The 18,020-nt window shown below is 36.9% G+C and overlaps 1 pseudogene; it reads right to left on the reverse strand.

Moving 5' to 3' along the window:
• Nucleotides 1-1,360: 1,360 nt before the first annotated feature.
• LOC137248708 (CCR4-NOT transcription complex subunit 4-like) overlaps nucleotides 1,361-18,020 on the reverse strand; it is a 69,236-nt pseudogene continuing 52,576 nt past the window's right edge.

Consider the following 18,020-nt stretch of genomic DNA (forward strand, 5'->3'; position numbering starts at 1 on the left):
AACCACAACTGGTTGAGAGAACGCGCGATACTGGCACCAAAAAATTTACACGTCAATGCAATCAATTATCAGATTCAAGAAAAATTGCCAGGTGCAGTGACATCATATAAATCTGTTGATAGCACAATGAATGCAGATGATGCAGTGAATTATCCCATTGAATTTTTGAATTCATTGGAACCACCTGGTATGCTACCGCATTATTTGAATTTAAAGGTTCGCTCATCAATTATTTTACTGCGGAATTTAAATGCAACAAAGCTGTGCAATGGCACAAGATTAGTAGTAAAAAATTGATGCCGAATTTAATTGAAGCGACAATATTGACCGGAACAGCGAAAAATGAAATTGTACTCATACCACGTATTCCACTAATTCCAACAGACATGCCATTTGAATTTAAGCGTTTGCAATTCCCAGTACGTCTATCATTTGTCATGTCCATCAATAAGCCAAAAGGACAAACGCTTCAAATATGCGGATTAAATTTGGAAGAGCCGTGCTTTTCACATGGACAGCTATACGTGGCCTGCTCAAGAGTTGGAACTCCAAATTGTTTGTTTGTGCTCGCTTCCAATAGGCAAACTAAAAATATTTTATATCCAAATGTTTTGGATTTACATTAATAATTTTGAAATACAATGCATTAATTTCATTAAAAAAAATTTATAATCTTTCATTTCTTTTTTTGGTTGGTTGCTACGAAGTGCAACGGGGTCCGCTAGTGTTTTGTATAAAATTATTACCGTAGGTGCTAGCAGAACACCTGAGGCCTGGGATCAAAACTCACACTTACTGAATCTAGGCTCTGATATGAAGTTTAAACGTTAAGGGAAAAAGTAAACGTCTATAAAAATAGCACTAACAAAATTGCCTAGTTTCATTTATGATTTACTGAGTTTTCCACATACATAGTTCGGCAGCAACACCAGAAAGCTAACTTTGAACCGTATCTTACTAAAACCTAACTGCACTATACATTTGATTTCATTGCAATCAACAACATAATGCTAGAACCAAGAGCTTTGTGTCCAAAACGAGGTTCACAACGTTTATTTGGTGAAATACAAAGACTTATCCTATGTCAAAATATAGAACCATTTTTGGTTGCATGCACATATATTTGTTCGTTCCGCTTAAATTAAAAGAAAGTCTTCACTATATTTAGTAAAATTTTATATGGACACATCCTAAAATTTTTTATTTTATACTAATAAACTAAAACAAAAATTTGGTCCTCTTTTCGATGAATTTTGATTCCAAATGAAAACATGGTGTGGCAACCGTGTTCGCTTTACCAAAAATGTCTCACTTGTAGATACGTGGATAACGAATAAACGGGACGATGTGTATATGCATACTATGCAGGATAAGTTTCTACATAGGTATATTGTAATTTATTCTGTGAAAGTACATAATGTAAATAAATATGTATAGCAAGAGGCAACACTCTTTTACTATTATCTTTACTTATTTGCGCTTACAATTCTTAATTTTTCAGTTTTGCCTTTTTCTAAACAACAGCCTTTGTGTGATTATTTCGATGTAACCACCTACTTTTGTGGGCAAAAAATTATCCGGCTACTTTCGCGGGTAGAATACCAAAAGGGTATAAAAGTTGCCACATGATTTCGTTACCGTGGTGAAGAATGTTGTTACCACACTAGAATCGGGGTGATAGTAAAAATCCGTTTTGTGATAAGAAACTACTATGTAGATTAGTATTATATATTTCATTACAGTCATTACATCCCCCCCCCCCTACCAGGAACCGCGCACGTCTGTAGTATCCAATTACTATAATTTTTATTATTTTTTATATGATGAACAACAGCTCTGGCCACGGAATGACCTTGTGGTGCGACCACGTACGTTTGTTTATTATCACTTATTGGATTAAGCTAAATATTTCTTTTTAGGCTTTTTAGAAGGAATTTTGTTTAATACACAAAGTCATGAAAGGAAATGCCAAAATTTGTCTCCTTTTAAGAGATATCAGAAACTCAAAGTAAAAAAGGTCACCAAATGCCGTTTAGGTAACACAAGGATTAAATGAATAATCTGCTAGCACTTCTAAGATTCTGACCGCAAAGGTACGCATAGGTACACATTTTTGTTTTTTTTTTCAATCTCGTAATAACCGTCATCAAACTTTAAGTATTTCCTGTGTCCTCAAAAGTTATGAGCTTATTTTCCTTATTGAGTGCTATTAAATTATTTTATGTTTGCTGGCATTTTCATTAATATCACCTCGCCAATGTCCATTCACATACTTTGTATGCGAATTGAGGTGAAATAAAAAATATTTATGGCTTGCTCATATCCGTTAACGTTTTCTAAACTTTTTAAGGTATTACTTCATTTCGTTGTAAAAAAAATTTTTTTTCCTATTGCTACGTTCATTTTATTTTAGCATGGGAAGCAGTCGTGAATAAAAAAAAAAAATGACAGTAGAATGGTACACAAACTTTTCCACGCTTTTTTAACCAATTTGTTTGTTATTTTTTGCCTTAAACATGTTCGTATATATTTAGTGTAATTAAAATTAAATCCCTACAAATTCGCTCCTAATTGTTTGGTGTTAACTGATCAATCAAAAAGTGTTAAGCAAGATAATGATGCGTAAAATTAAACCATTTCTACGCACATTTTGTTACAAGAAGAGACCCATGGATCGCAGTGAAAGCGAAAAAGAGAACATTTTATATAAATGCACATTTATGTATTTACTATGTACAATCCATGCAGCCAAACCAACTAGCTGTCTACTAGAATAATACTGGTTTGCCAAAGATCTCAACTAATATGTGTTCTGTAATTTTTCCATATTAGCAACTGGTATTTTTAACACGGCGATATCCTACGAAATATCAGTTGCCAATCCCTACATCAGCATCATACCAATTGACAAACTAGTCATTATATACATCAAGATCGTACCAGATGCCATACTAGTCAGCATAACCACCAATATCATAACAATTGACGTACTAGTTAGTGTGTTCAACATCAACATACCAGCTGACATACTACTCAGTTTATGCATCATTGTAGCAACAATCGATACTAGTCGATATTTGCATCAGCATCCTACTAGTTAATTTACTAGTTCTAGTGGGGTTGAAAAATTACTTGAAAATTGATAAGTTAACTCAAATTCATTTTATTCATTATAATTCATATATATAAAAAGTATGTCTAAAAAAAAAAAATAAATAATAATACATTATACTATGGAATAAATTTTAACAAAAATACGTACACATATATAACAAGTAAAAGTGTCTAAGATCGGGTGTAACCGAACATTATATACTCAGCGTGAGCTTCATTTGTACATTTCATTTCAGATAAATTACTTTTCTACATAACACGTGGCAACGCCCGTTTAAAAAAAATTTCTCCCCATTTCCTCTTACAATAAAATAAGTGAAATATCATTGATTCAAAACTATTTTTTTTCTAAGTTGTAGCTTACTATTCTAGTCTACGACCCCTTTAAACTTGTTTTATATCTAAGTTTCCGTGGTCTATAACCGATCCCATCCATTTTTACTAGAAATATTTTCTGCTATAAGAAAAATATGTGTACACAATTTCATTACGATATGTTAATTTTTCTTCGAGTTATGGCTCCCGGAACATAGAAAATTGCTTAGTCATAAAAGGGGCGGTACCACACCCATTTTCAAAAATTTTAGTGTCTTCCAATTTAATGTTATAATTCAATTTAGAAAGTAAAATTCTATTGATACAAAGCTCTTTTTCGCTAAGATATAGCTTATTATATCGTCTACGACACTTTTAAAAATCTTTTATATAAAAGTGGGCGTCGTCCTTAACCGCTTTCGTTAACCTCGCAACCTCCTCCTGCGAATTTTGTTACGATAGGTTTAACGATTTTTGATTTATGATTAATAATATTTGTACAATTCATTTTATCACAATTGGGCGGTGCCACATTCTAGGTGTATTATTTACTAAATAATCAGGTTTTTTGTGTTTTCCAAAATATTATATATATAAAAAGTGGGCGTGGTTGTCATCCGATTTTGCGCATTTTCAATACCAATCTATTCTGGGTCTAGATAAGCTCGTGTACCAAATTTTGTGAAGATATCTCAATATTTACTCAAGTTATCGTGTTAAGGGTCAGGCGGACGGACGGACAGACGGACGGACGGACATGGCTTAATCAAATTTTTTTTGATACCGATGATTTTTATATATAGAAGTCTATATCTATCTCGATTCCTTTATACCTGTACAGCCAACCGTTACCCAATCAAAGTTAATATACTCTGTGCGCAAAGCACTCTGAGTATAAAAAGTAAAAATAACTGAATAACTCATGCCAATTTTGTGATCGATCAGCGAAGACGGGGGACCATATCTTCTTGGAATGTGATGCAATTCAACGCGCATTGCTAAGTTTATGGACTCACCATGGCCAGAACTTTCCCATATTGAATCCCTCTTTTCTCTTCTCTGAAGTTCTTTTCATTTTTCTTCATCCCTTATTGCCAGTTCCAGAGGATGGTATGTATTTTGTTCCAGTCCTATACCGAGTCTCAGTCCCAGTCCTAGTCCTAATCCCAGTTCCAGTCCGTCTCTGGTCTGCTTCCCGGAAAAAAGGATCGTAAATACTAATATAGGCAAATTTATATTCCAAATTTCAGGCAAATCGAATAGGACGTATGTAAATAGGTATGTGGGTATTATTAGCTCATGTTTTATTTCGATTTCGAATGCATATTTATCAGTTTTGCTAGGTTGATGTGACTAAATCGAGTATCGCAATGAAAATTACTTTAAAGCTCTAAGCAACTAAGCTAGTTACCTAGCGGTATAAAAATTACACTGTACTAAAGCACATATCAACTGCTTCAATTTGATATCCATAATGTAAAAAAAACACATCCTAGTGTTACCCTGATCCACGTTTTGGCCTATATATCGAGAGCATAGTCACAAATAGGTAAGAAAATTACCCATATTGTACAAACACATCCCAGGATTACCCAGGTCCACGTTTTCATCTCAAGACCCTAGGCAGAACGGAATAAAAAAGTATCCTATGTCCGTCTTCTAGTTCTAAGCTACCCCTCCACCAATTTTTAGCCAAATCGGTTCATCCTTTTTTGAGTTGTAAGTAGTGCAACTAACACCACTTTCTTTTATATATATATATATAATTATTTACGACATCACATTAGTTTCAAAAATAACAGTATTTCTCCACTATTTAATGGATGTGATTATACATATTAACCTTACTCTTCAATCACTCTATCTATTTAAAAACCCGCTTCGAAATCCGTTCAACAGTTTTAAAGGTTTAAGAATTCAAAGGGACATAGAGACAGAAAAAGCGACTTTGTTTTATACTATGTAGTGATATAGTGATAGTCATAACTCATTCTTTTTTATGTATTTCGAAATCAGAATGAAGCTGTAAATTATTTTTCCGCATATCAGTCGTTTGCATAAAACTTCTAATCACGCGCCTTAGATACCTTACAGTGGGCCTGTGCGTGGCATAAAGAAACAGCCGACCTTTAACCCTGAGAATCAGAATCATCTAATAGGATACCACAATTGACATCACTGCAAAAAATCGAGTGTACATTCGATGCAAATATTGAGCTCAAGCCCTTCTATTCCATCTACAACCATCAACATCTAAGCAACGAAGGATTACGTAAGAAATCCACCATATTGGGCAACAACCACACCCAAGATCTTGAGGAAAATTCGGGAAGTGAACTGCTCTTTTTCAAGGCATACTGCATCGAAATGAATATTTCAAATTATACTCCGCTGGAACTGTTGAAAATACTGAGACAACAATGTTGGCATTGCTTTTCAAATTTTTGTTCCATTTCCTATCGCAAATTGCAGCGCAGATTGGTCGTTTTGTTTTAAAACGCGTGAAAAAGTACTTCAGATCTTCATTGGGTGAAGACAAATTGAATGCTCTTGCGTTGTTGATGATAGAATCAGAATTGTTTTTATCTATCGATTGTGATGATGTCGTTTGTGAATTCGCAGGTGAAAAATCTAGACGCAAAGAAATGTAAATAAGGAATTTATTTAATAATTTGGGAAATATTTAAACAACGTGACATCAGGACGGACAACGGCTGTCACTGTTTCGATTATACCTTTTAAGTGCCTTTAAAGCCTTTTCTCCCGGGAGTGGGATTTGAACCCGCACTCCTACGATGATTAAAGTGTTACAAACTCATTCAGCCACGTCATGGCTTAGTTTTTGTAAAGTTTTTCCCAATTGCCTTCTTTGCATATTTTATTCTTTTACACACTACATTCTTCTATTTAATTATGTGTTAAAGTTATGCTTGTTGGTAAGTCGGTTTCAAAGAAATTTGGTATTGTTGCTGTTCTTGTTCTATATATAGAACTACACCGAATTAACCAATGTTGTCTATAGTTTACAACAACTAAGGCATGACATAGCTGAATGCGTTTGTAACACTTTAACCATCGTAGGAGTGCGGGTTCAAATCCCACTCCCGGGAGAAAAGGCTCTGAAGAGATTTAAAAGATATAATCGAAACAGCTTTCGCCTTGTCCGTCCTGATGTCACGCTGTTTAAATTTTTCCCAAATTATTAAATCTAATATATAAAGTTCTTCTGTCACGGTTTTAGAGGCTGAACTCCTCCGAAATGGCTGCACCAAAATTTTGTGAGCATATTGGGTAGGTCTGAGAATCGGCCAACGTCTACCTTTTTTTTCGCTACGTGTCTAGGGTCTTGAGATCAAAACGTGGGCCCGGGTACCCCTAGAATGTGTTTATACAATATGGATAACAAATGAAGGTGTTGATGAGTGCTATAGTACAGGATAATTTTCATACAACTGGGAGGCTAGGGTCTCGAGATATAGCCCAAAACGTGGAACTGGGTACCCCTAGAATGTGTTTATACAATATGGATATCAAATGAAGGTGTTGATGAGTGCTATAGTACAGGATAATTCTCATACAACTGGGAGGCTAGGGTCTCGAGATATAGCCCAAAACGTGGACCCGGGTTCCTCTAGAATGTATTTATACAATACGGATATCAAATGAAAGCTGTTGTGAGTGCTATAGTACAGGATAATTTTCATACAACTGGGAGGCTAGGGTCTCGAGTTCTAGCCCAAAACGTGGACTCGGGTACCCCTGGAATGTGTTTGTACAATATGGATATCAAATGAAAGCTGTTGATGAGTGCTATAGTACAGAACAATTTTCATACAACTGGGGGGCTAGGGTCTCGATATATAGCCCAAAACGTAGACCCGGGTACCCATAGAATGTGTTTATAAAATATGGATATCAAATGAAAGCTGTTATGAGTGCTATAGTACAGGATAATTTTCATACAACTGGGAGGTTAGGGTCTCGAAATATAGCCCAAAATGTGGACTCGGGTTCCCCTAGAATGTGTTTATACAATATGTGTATCAAATCAAATGAATGAGTGCTATAGTACAGGATAATTTTCATACAACTGGGAGGTTAGGGTCTCGAGATATAGGCCAAAACATGGACTCGGATACCCCTAGAATGTGTGTGTATTATGGATATCAAATGAAAGCTGTTTGAGAGCTCTAAATTTCATTGTGATATTCGATTTAATCGCATCAACCTGGCAAAACTGATAAATATGCATGCGAAGCCGAAATAAAGACAAGAATTAATAATACCCACATACCTATTTACATACGTCCTATTCGATTTGCCTGAAAGTTTGTATATAAATTTGCCTATATTAGTATTTACGATGCTTTTTTTCCGGGAAGTATACCAGAGACGGACTGGGACTGGGATTAGGACTAGGACTGGGACTGAGACTGAGACTCGGAGTGGGACTGGGACTAAGACTCGAAATGTGACTGGAACCAAATACATACCACCCTCTGGGACTGGCAATAAGAGATGAAGAAGAAGGAGAAAAACTTGAGAGAAAAGAAAAAGAGAAAGAGGCTGAGAAATAGATAGAATGAGATGAAGATGGAGATGAAGCGAAAAAACGGAGGGAGGAGTGAATAAAAAGATTAGGAAAAGTGTAGAGTGGTAGGGCAGAGTTAGACGGGAAAACATACATACATACATACATTTAATGCGCGATAGCCTCCGAAGAGATCCAAGGCCAAGCTTCTCTTCCAATTTGCGTCTGCTCCTCTTGAATTTCCCTACAAATTGGCCGGACGGGACCTACATGTTTTATGCCGACTCCGAACAGCATCTGCAAGGCAGATGAGTTTTCACTGAGAGCTTTTCATGGCAGAAATACACTCGGAGCGCTTGCCAAACACTGCCGACTGGAAAGCTTATTAAGATGTATGCAGATAGGCCAAATTTAGGGCAGAACAACGTCTGCCGGGTCTGCTAGTAAATTATAAAATTAAAAATTGCTCAAATAAATGTTTTCATACATTTAAAGCAATACGGGCAATCCCCGATTAAGACATGTAAATGAGGAATGTTTGGAAAAAAGCTAAGGTTAATTAATAACAAACTACACTGTAATAAAGCACTGAAAATCGCAATCATTGTGTTATATATTGTTATTGTGAAAATAAGGGCGGCAATTTATGTATTGCCTAGGGGCGGCGAATATTCAAAACTGCAACTGCCATCAAGCCAAGGGAACTGCTAGGGCTCATCAAGGAAGTCGGCTTGTATGAGGTGGTACGAAGGAGGTTAGGTCACAATCCTCAATAAATTACATATCTATCTAACGGAGAAGGAACGAGCCAGTCGTGGTTGACTGTGTCAAAACAGGCCAATCTGCACTAGCACCGTCCTATAATAAGTGCTAATGTAGTTCAGAACGTTGGTAGTGATATGCACTTTACGGAATTCATGCCGATGGCTGGATAACCGAAGAATATCATTTAATTGAGGGAACCATAACGGCTTTAAACAATTCCGTTAGTGAGAAAAGAGATAATATCGGTCGATACTGAATTCATTTCCAGTTTTTGGTATTGGGTTTATCCTTATCATTCTCCGTTATTCCGGAATAGCGAAGGCTTTTAATGACAAGTAGAAAACATGTGCTAGGCTGCTGATACCTTCGTGGCCAAGGTGTTTTGGCATCGGCATAGGTATTCCACCTGGGACTATTGATATGTAAGGTTTAGCATTTTCAATGGCTTCTTTAACTTCTATTGAGGTAACGGTGAGGGTCGACTCGCCATGCTTGTGTTTATGTGTCCGTTGATTTGGACGATATCTAGCATTGTCAACTGAAGTATGCATTGCAAATTGGCTACAGAAAGCACTCGCGCATTTCCCCGAGTCCGATAGACGAAATTCCAGTCGTATAAATTATTCAAATAATAACTTGTATGAATAGCACTTCAAAGTTATAGTCAATGAACTATTCTAAAACTGACTAGTATGATGAACGCGACAAAATTCTAGTCAATGAACTACTCAAAATATGACTAGTATGAATAACCCCATAAAATTCTAGTCAATGAACTAGAATGATTCCAAACTACTTTGGCTTTTGACTGCAGGGATGTCCATTAAATATATTGTTTACCCTGACGGCAACATAAAATAAATGCTAGCTCAGTTGCTATGGCTAGCAAGTCCAATAGCATACAACCGAACCTCTCACACACATTGTATATTTATTTGATTACTCATACGCAATGTTGACCTTAAATACCAATATTTTTTATAGCTAGCTAGGGGCATTATTGTCAATTGTTAATAAAATTGTATTTTATGGTAATTGAAATTACCTTGTTCGTAGTATAACGCCTGTGAATATGGGCCTCCTTGTAGGTATATGAGAAATGTAACCGCTTCTTTAACTTTATGAAAAAGAACTACGACCACGTGCAATAAGGGTAGGCGATAAGTTTGACCTTTTAAACATCGATAATTGTATAAGGATTAAAATTTAACATAGTCGCAGTTGACATGGCAATTATAGAAAGGATGTAATGGCTTCGTCCATACCCAAAATGATCTGATGCAATCGGTTCAAGCTCGCTACTTCCAGGTGGTGGTGTGGGTAAATCAAAAAGCGGTAGCTTGATAAAGCGGTCATCTCCACTAATAAAGAATGCCGCCTTGAAACCAAAAGACAAGACTCTGCCTACAGGGCTACATTGAAAGATAGCGCTAAAAGAATAGTCTATGAATGCTACCACCAGTTGAAACGGGAAGCGAGATGCCCTTACAAGAAGAAAAAAGCAGAGGTACAAAGGCATGAGCACTAGGAGCTTGAGCTGCTTGCCACCAGGAATAACGCCCGAAAATTTTACGAAAAAATAAAAATGAAAACGGCGACATTGTAACCGATGTGAAGAGAGTACTTATATTGTGGAGGGAACACTTCTTTGGTCTCCTAAATAGAGACAGCGATTTACCGCATACAGATGAATTGCGGTGCCGCAATCGATGATGATCCAATAAATGTCCCGTCACCCAATTGTGATGAAGTCAGAACAGTAATAACCAGATTAAAAAGCCACAAGGCTATAGGCGCTGATGGATTGCTTGAGGAGCTATTCAAACATGGCGGCGTGGAGTTGGTAAGGTGCATGGGTCAGCTCCTTTGCAAAATATAGTCGCACGAGTGCATGCCTTACGATTGAAATCCAAATATTCCTTTCCCAGTCCACAAGAAAGGCGATACGGAAAACTGCGACAGCTGTTGCGGAAACAGCCTTCTTAATATCGCGTATATGGTCATGTCAATCGTATCATACCAGTGATTGCAGGCCACCGTGAATCAGCCGATTGGCCCTTATCAGTGCAGATTCAGAATTGGTAAACCTACCATTGACCAGATTTTTACAATGCTTCAAATCGTAGAAAAAGCCCGCTGGCAAAGAATGAACACACATCACCTCTTTGTCGATTTAACCCTAGGATGCATGCGTAAAAAAACTGCAGTTATACATACGATGAACCTCAGGGGCTCAAGTACTAGAAGTATGGGTTTACTTATAAATAAAACAAAATATTACTGGGATAAAACTTTAATTCGTTTATCGTTTCTTTTTATTATTACAAATACGTGTAATGGTTATATAAATACAAAAAATTATGTGCTAATTAGTACAATTGGAACATGTTTCACAAAGCAGTAATGAATGTTGTTTACAAATACTTTTAGCACACTTGTCGCAAAATAGTCTGCTCATGCGATTTATTTTGGAAGGACAGAATTCACATCTTTTCTTTTTTGTCGGCGGAGCATCATTCTTAGTCGTTGCTTCTTCTTCAGTCTGTATAAAATTTTCCATAGCCATTTTATGAATTTAAACAATTTGATTGAACTTTGTGCTCTCCGCTTCATAAATGGAAGTACGAACTCAATTGCTAGTTCCTTTAGGAAGATACGCCTTTTGTGCCGTATCCCAATTGCAAAGGCGGGATTTTCCTGAAAAGATATCAAAAAGGCGTTCAGAGATCCAAGATCCATTATATTATACCAAACAGCCATAGGCCAACGCCTTGTTTGCCTCTTGCATATATAATTACCAACCATTTGGTCGATATGATCTACACCCCCTTAGTTTTGTTATAGAACTTCATAATATCTGGTTTTATAGTTACATTCTCAATATTAAAAATATCATCGTGATGCATAGAGCTTAGTAATATAACCGCTTTGTTTTTTTTCGGGACGTAACTTACTAATGTTAAGTCGTCTTTGAAACCAAATTGAGATGAGTAAATGCTTCTTTCTTTAGAAGCTTGGAATTTTCCTGGTATTTCCTTTTCATTTTTACGTAAAGTTCCTACAATTGTTATTCCAGCTTCTAATAAACCCTATGCAAGGGGAATGCTCATGAAATAATTATCAAATTTAGATTTCCCCCAGAATCCTGTATGGTAGTAACAAGGGATTTTACTATATTCTCAGCTACATTATGTTGAAATTTATTTCCGGGCTGGCGACTTAAATAAATTTGGCCATCAAAGGCATAACCAGAATCGCTTTCACAGAACCAAAAGGATTTAATTCCGGACTTGGCTTGCTTCGATAACATATACTGAATTAAACTTGCACGTGTTTTGCGTATGTTTTCGAATCGGTTTATTGGCATTGTAGCTTTGTATAAATGGTTTGCCGTCTTATCCAGGAAAAGCTCACAGACGGGCGTGTCCCAATTTTTTTCCACACCAGCCATCAGGAGCAACCCAAAAAATGCCTCAGTTTCGTCTTTCTCCAGGGTTGAGCAATATTTCTTCTGTGCCTGAAACCAGTGGCTAGCTTCTCTGTTTGTACATAATATGATTTCGTCGATCATTTCGGATGTAGCAAATTTGTCCCAAGCGTTCTTCTTAGACCAAATTTTACATTTTTGTATAAGACCAGGAGTAAAACGCATTAAGTTGTGTGCACGAACTTTGTTCTGCTGGGGTGGTGAACTATTCCATATAAACCAATTTTTTCCGGAAAAGGAGTTACTTGCAGCTGTCCGATATGTCTATATTTTCTTCGGGGCTTTTTTTTATTACCTGCTGTAGTTTGAAGCGAAATTATTTATTTCTTATCAATAAACAAATATTGTTGTACACTTGACCACGAATCGAATACTACTCTTCTGCAAGAGCATATTTGGTTGATTGTTTTTTTTTTTTTTTTCTTCAAAATATCAATGCCTACTATGAAATAGACTCACTTCAGATGCATAAAATAACGGTCATTGCTCAAATAAATTTGCATGGCATACTTGGTTGAGCCATATGAGTCTCACAGGCTCATCATATGTATAAAAATTGATACAAAATTGCTTTTATTTCTGAGAAAAAATTTTTTTTTCAAAAAGTCAATGCCCACTATGATTAAAATAATTCAGATATAGCATTCCAAAAGCCTCTTGTAAAAATAATTCAAATTTATAAGATATGTTGAAATATATATCCAAGTGAGCCCCGGAGGCTCAACGTATACATTCTAGGGTTAAAAGAGGACTTCGGCAGTACGAAAAGGAGCTGTCCATATGCTGCAATGTCTGAAATTCGTTTCCCCGCAAAAAGGTGTTGAGCAACACTCAGCTCAGCTCAATCAGAATTAGGAAGAATCTCTCCGAGCCGTTCAAAACTAAACGAGGTTTCAGACAATGTAACCCCTATCGTACGATTTCTTTAATCTGGAGTTGTAAGAGCTGTAAGAGCTCTACGCAGCCCTAAACCTAGTTTACGAGTAAAAACGCAGCGGTTACGCTACCTAAGCCATGTTGTGCGTATCAAAAATGATGCTAGGGTTAAGAAAGTGCTTTTATCGGAACCTCTCCACAGAAGCAGATGAAGATAGCAGACTGAATCCGCTGGAGGGACCAGGGAGAAAACGAATTAAATTCCCTTGGTGTTACAAACTGTCGTCAACACTACGGACACGTTCAGGCTATGTAAGATCCCCATGGACCTGCCAGTTCAACCTACCAACTGGCGTCAGTTACAGAGCGAACAATCGACTGACTCGTCTTGTTGGAGGGCTATCTCGAAGGATTTTGTTGTTTGTGCTTGTGCTAGTTTTCGAATAAAGGAAGTATTTTACTATTTCGAAATTATGGCTGCCAACAATGGCATGGTTACCAAAGGGCAAATGTGCCGACTCTTTGCTTTATGGCATGGGAAAAATTTTACCTAGTTATATAGAGTAAGATTTCGTAGATCCTCTCTGCTTAGATAAATTAGTTTATTACATACTGTCATTGCTGAGAGTATACAGGATTTGGCCTGTATTTAGCCGAAGCATTCAATCCAGTGTTGTCTGTACTGCTTTGTTTACAGTGCATTTATGATTTTATTAGTGTTAGCACTTCTGCGTCCACAGAAGGGCTCTGAATCATAGAATCCTTCTATTGCTCCCTGCCAACAGGCTTACTAGAAACAGTTTTGTGATAACCGATATAATTTTTTTTCCGTCTGCTTAGCTTATGTCATAGCCGTGGTATCAGAGGCATCAGAAGATGCGATGAATGGAGAAAGGGAATATGACGTCTATAAGATAAGCTAAATAGAAGTATAAAGTTGATGAATTTGTCGCAAACGAGCGTCTTTCTGAGCTTCGCGCTAACGTCTTTCCGAGCTCCATACAAGTCAAACATCCTTTATCTATTATTCCTATGCTTCCATGCTTCCATGCTCGTATCTATACTAAGAGTAAACATTAAAAATTTCCCTTGTATGGTGGTAGCGTGCTCTGCCTACCACATCGATGGACCTTGATTCAACTCCCGGCCAAAAGAACATCATAATTAGAAAAAAGTTCTTCTAAGCGGGCCGCCCCTCGACAGTGAGTTTTCAAACAATCCGAATGTATTTCTGCCATGAAAACCTTCTCGGTGAATATTCACCTGCCTTACAGATGCCGTTTGGAGTCAGCATAAAACATCTATGTCCCGTCCCGCCAATTTTTATGCAAAATATTATAATAAATGAAATAAAGAAAGAAGCACAGGCAAATTGGAAGAAAAGCTCGGCCTAGAATATCTGCCAAGTTTATCGCGCCAGTTACTTACGTCGCGATAGCCAGAGACTATCGGAAAGCTGTAATTGTTGTATAATAACAAAAATATGTGGATATTAATTTTGATGTATTGCCAATGCACCTAAAACTGATTGATGGTTATAAAAACCAACTGAGCTTTTACATACGTGATATGATTCGTTTAACCGCAGCATAGTACTACCTACTGTTCTACATGCTCGTCTATGAAACACACGTACGTACATACCTACTCCAGACCGTCGTTGCTTATTTAACAAGCTAATACGGGTATAGAAAACATAGGCATAACGAGTAAGGACGGGACTTACCTTTTATGAATGGAGATGAACAGTAATCTATCCCATTTGTAATTTCGAAATAATCGGCTGAATAAGATATTGTAACGAATATAGTGCAATTCCTTTTATATGCAACCTTCTGCTGGTTTGAAGTGGGTCCAAGCTCAGCGTACAACCCGCTCAGCAGGGATCAAATTATTGCTTGCACGTTAAAATAGGGAACCGCTTGATCCAAGACAGACGTTCGTTTGTAGCTTCACTTAGTTTAGAACTTAAACCGAGTATGTTAGAATGGCCCAGCCAGGTTGTCGCTTTCTCCTGTAAGCACGCCAATTAATGAATCAGTGGCTACCCAGAGGATAATTGGCGGTAAGCGACCGTGTGGACTACTAAACAAAGCTTCACCCTCCTAGAAAGTAAGTATATTAGAGCAGAATACGAAAATACAAAAACACTAAAAATATGCTAATTTCTAAGCAAATACTCATAAAAAAATTCCTAGCTTTTCTTACAAACAAAACAATCGTAAATTTCTATTTATGCCCAATTCATATAAGCAGTTTTAATTAATCCATTCCGTAAATACATCTGTTAAAGAGCTGTAAAAAAGTCCTATTAAGATATGCGAAATACAATAGAACTAAGTGCAGCATTCTTATGTACAACAACAAGGCAAGGCAAAGTTTGGTCCTGTCATGTTATAAAATTGGTAAAATAATGGCTAAAAAAACTATGAACAATAAACAAATGCGTATTATTGTACTACAAATCGGATGAACGCAAAACACATTTATTCTCATAAAAACGAGAAAAGAAGACGTCAACAAAGACAAACGCAATGAAATGAATGTAATAAAGTTAGCAAAGTTGATGAAGTTGGTTCCTTCGAACGAATGTCCACCCTGCTATATAATATAAAATAAGACGGCCATATAAATCAGATTTTGTGGGTTGTCTTAGTATTTCCTAACATTACTCATACATTTACTTATTATTGGTTGAAATCTTTCCATGCAAGCAAATAGCGTCGTATCGTCCCTTAAGAGATATATTATAAAGCAGGTTTGGGTGAATAAAATTCGCTGCGGTAGGGGTCTGAAGGGAGAGAGAGAGAATTCGCCACAGCAGAATATACCGCTTCCTCAGAGATAAAACACGGATCCAATACGTCTTGTAGGGCAGCAAAGGACTTGATCTGAATCCGTTCGGGATCTTCTAGAAGAGCGTGATCCCTACAATTGTTTGATTTTGTCATAATTTTTTTTTTTTTTGTTGCATGAACTTGCGTTAACACATACACAGTTCCATGAAATTGTGTATGTGTAGCAGTGACTGCGATTTATAGAGGGTGGTGATAGCGTTAAAAAATTGGTATATCGTATGTTGCTATAATTATGGAGGTAAATATAAGGGAGGGGCGAGATCCGTGGAGGATTCACTTAAAATTTGGAGTCGGCAACAACACCAACAGCCATTGCGGATAAAGGAAAAGTGGGTTACGAGTTTACGGCCAAAACTATCTTCGGTCGAAGGGGGGTAGTATGCCTAGAATGAAAATTGAGAGTATTGGGTATGAAGTTTTTTTTTAGGGATGCGATTGGCATGCCTCGGGGTCACAGCAAATAAGCTCGCTCAAAACGCAAGCATAATAGCCCGACGTCTGGGACATGCAAGACGATGGTGGGGCGATCGAGAATAACATGCTTCCCCCTGCCATAAAGCATATACAAAAAATATACATAGAAAATTTAGAGCGGGTTATTTCGTTATTTTAATTACATATGTGTTAATTTTCCTAACGCAAACGAAGGGCTAACTAGGAATATTTGGGTTGTAGATTCCAAACGCATATAAGTTAGGGTGGGAGAGGCAGGAAGAAAAGAGGAAGGGAGAGTGAATTTTCGAATGAAAGTGGGACTGGAGGTGGGATTTGGGGTGCGAGTGGAATTTAGAATTGGAGTGAGATTAGGGTGGGAGTGGAAGTGGCAGTGGGGGTGGGAGTTGGGATGAGAGTGAGAGAGCATTACATGGAATAAGGTATAGACCAAATAGAAAGGAAATATGCAAGAAAAACTAGAAGAGAATGGTTTAAGAAAAGAAGAGGCGAAGCAAGCTCACTAACTAAATGTAGGTAAAAAAATTATTTTCAGGCATGATAAAGTATGATAAAGGCTTTTACAAGGTATAACCGTTTCTGATATTCTCGCCGTTTTTTCGCAAAAACAAATTCGAACACAGTGTTTTTTTTTTTCATTTTTTATATTTAGTTGAGCAGAGCTCACAGAGTATATTAATTTTGTCCGCATAACGGTAATCAGGAACGGCATAAACAAATCGAGATGGATATAGACCGCACCATATATATCAAAATGATCTGGGTGAAAAAAGAAATTCATTTAGCCATGTCCGTCCGTCCGTAAACACGATAGCTTGAGTAAATTTTGAGGTCTCCTGAAAAAATTTGGTATGTAGGTTTCTGGCCGCTCATCTCAGATCGCTATTTAAAATGAACGAAATAAGGACTACAACCACGCCCACTTTTTCGATATCGAAAATTTCGAAAAACCGAAAAAGTGCGATAATTCACTATCAAAGGCGAATTAAGCGATGAAACTTGGTAGGTGCGTTGACCTTATGACGCAAAATAGAAAATTAGTGAAATTTTGGACAATGGGTGTGACACCGCCTACTTTTAAAAGAAGTTAATTTAAAAGTTTTGCAAGTTGTAATTTGGTCTTTGAAGATATCATGATGAAATTTGGCAGGAATGCTACTCCTATTACTATATGTGTGTTAAATAAACATTTGCAAAATCGGATGAGGAACACACCCACATTTAAAAAAAAAAATTTTAAGTCAAATTTTAACAAATAATATCTTGACAGTATATAATTAAATTATGTCAACATTCATCTCCAGTAATGTTATGGTATAAGAAAACACAAAACTAAAAGAAAATTTCAAAATAGGCGTGGCTCCGCACTTTTTCATAAAATTTTTCTAGAATACTTTTAATGCCATAAGCCGAACAAAAATTTACCAATCCTCATGAAATTTGGGAAGGGCATATCTTCTATGACGATAATTGTTTTCTGTGAAAATGGGCGAAATCGGTTAAAGCCACGCCCAGTTTTTATATACAGTCGACCGTCTATCCCTTCGCTCGGACGTTAACACGATAATTTGAGCAAAAATCTATGTATCTTTACTAAACCTAGTTCACATATTTACCTGAA

Source organism: Eurosta solidaginis, chromosome 4 (assembly GCF_040869045.1).
Source record: "Eurosta solidaginis isolate ZX-2024a chromosome 4, ASM4086904v1, whole genome shotgun sequence".
NCBI lineage: Eukaryota > Metazoa > Arthropoda > Insecta > Diptera > Tephritidae > Eurosta > Eurosta solidaginis.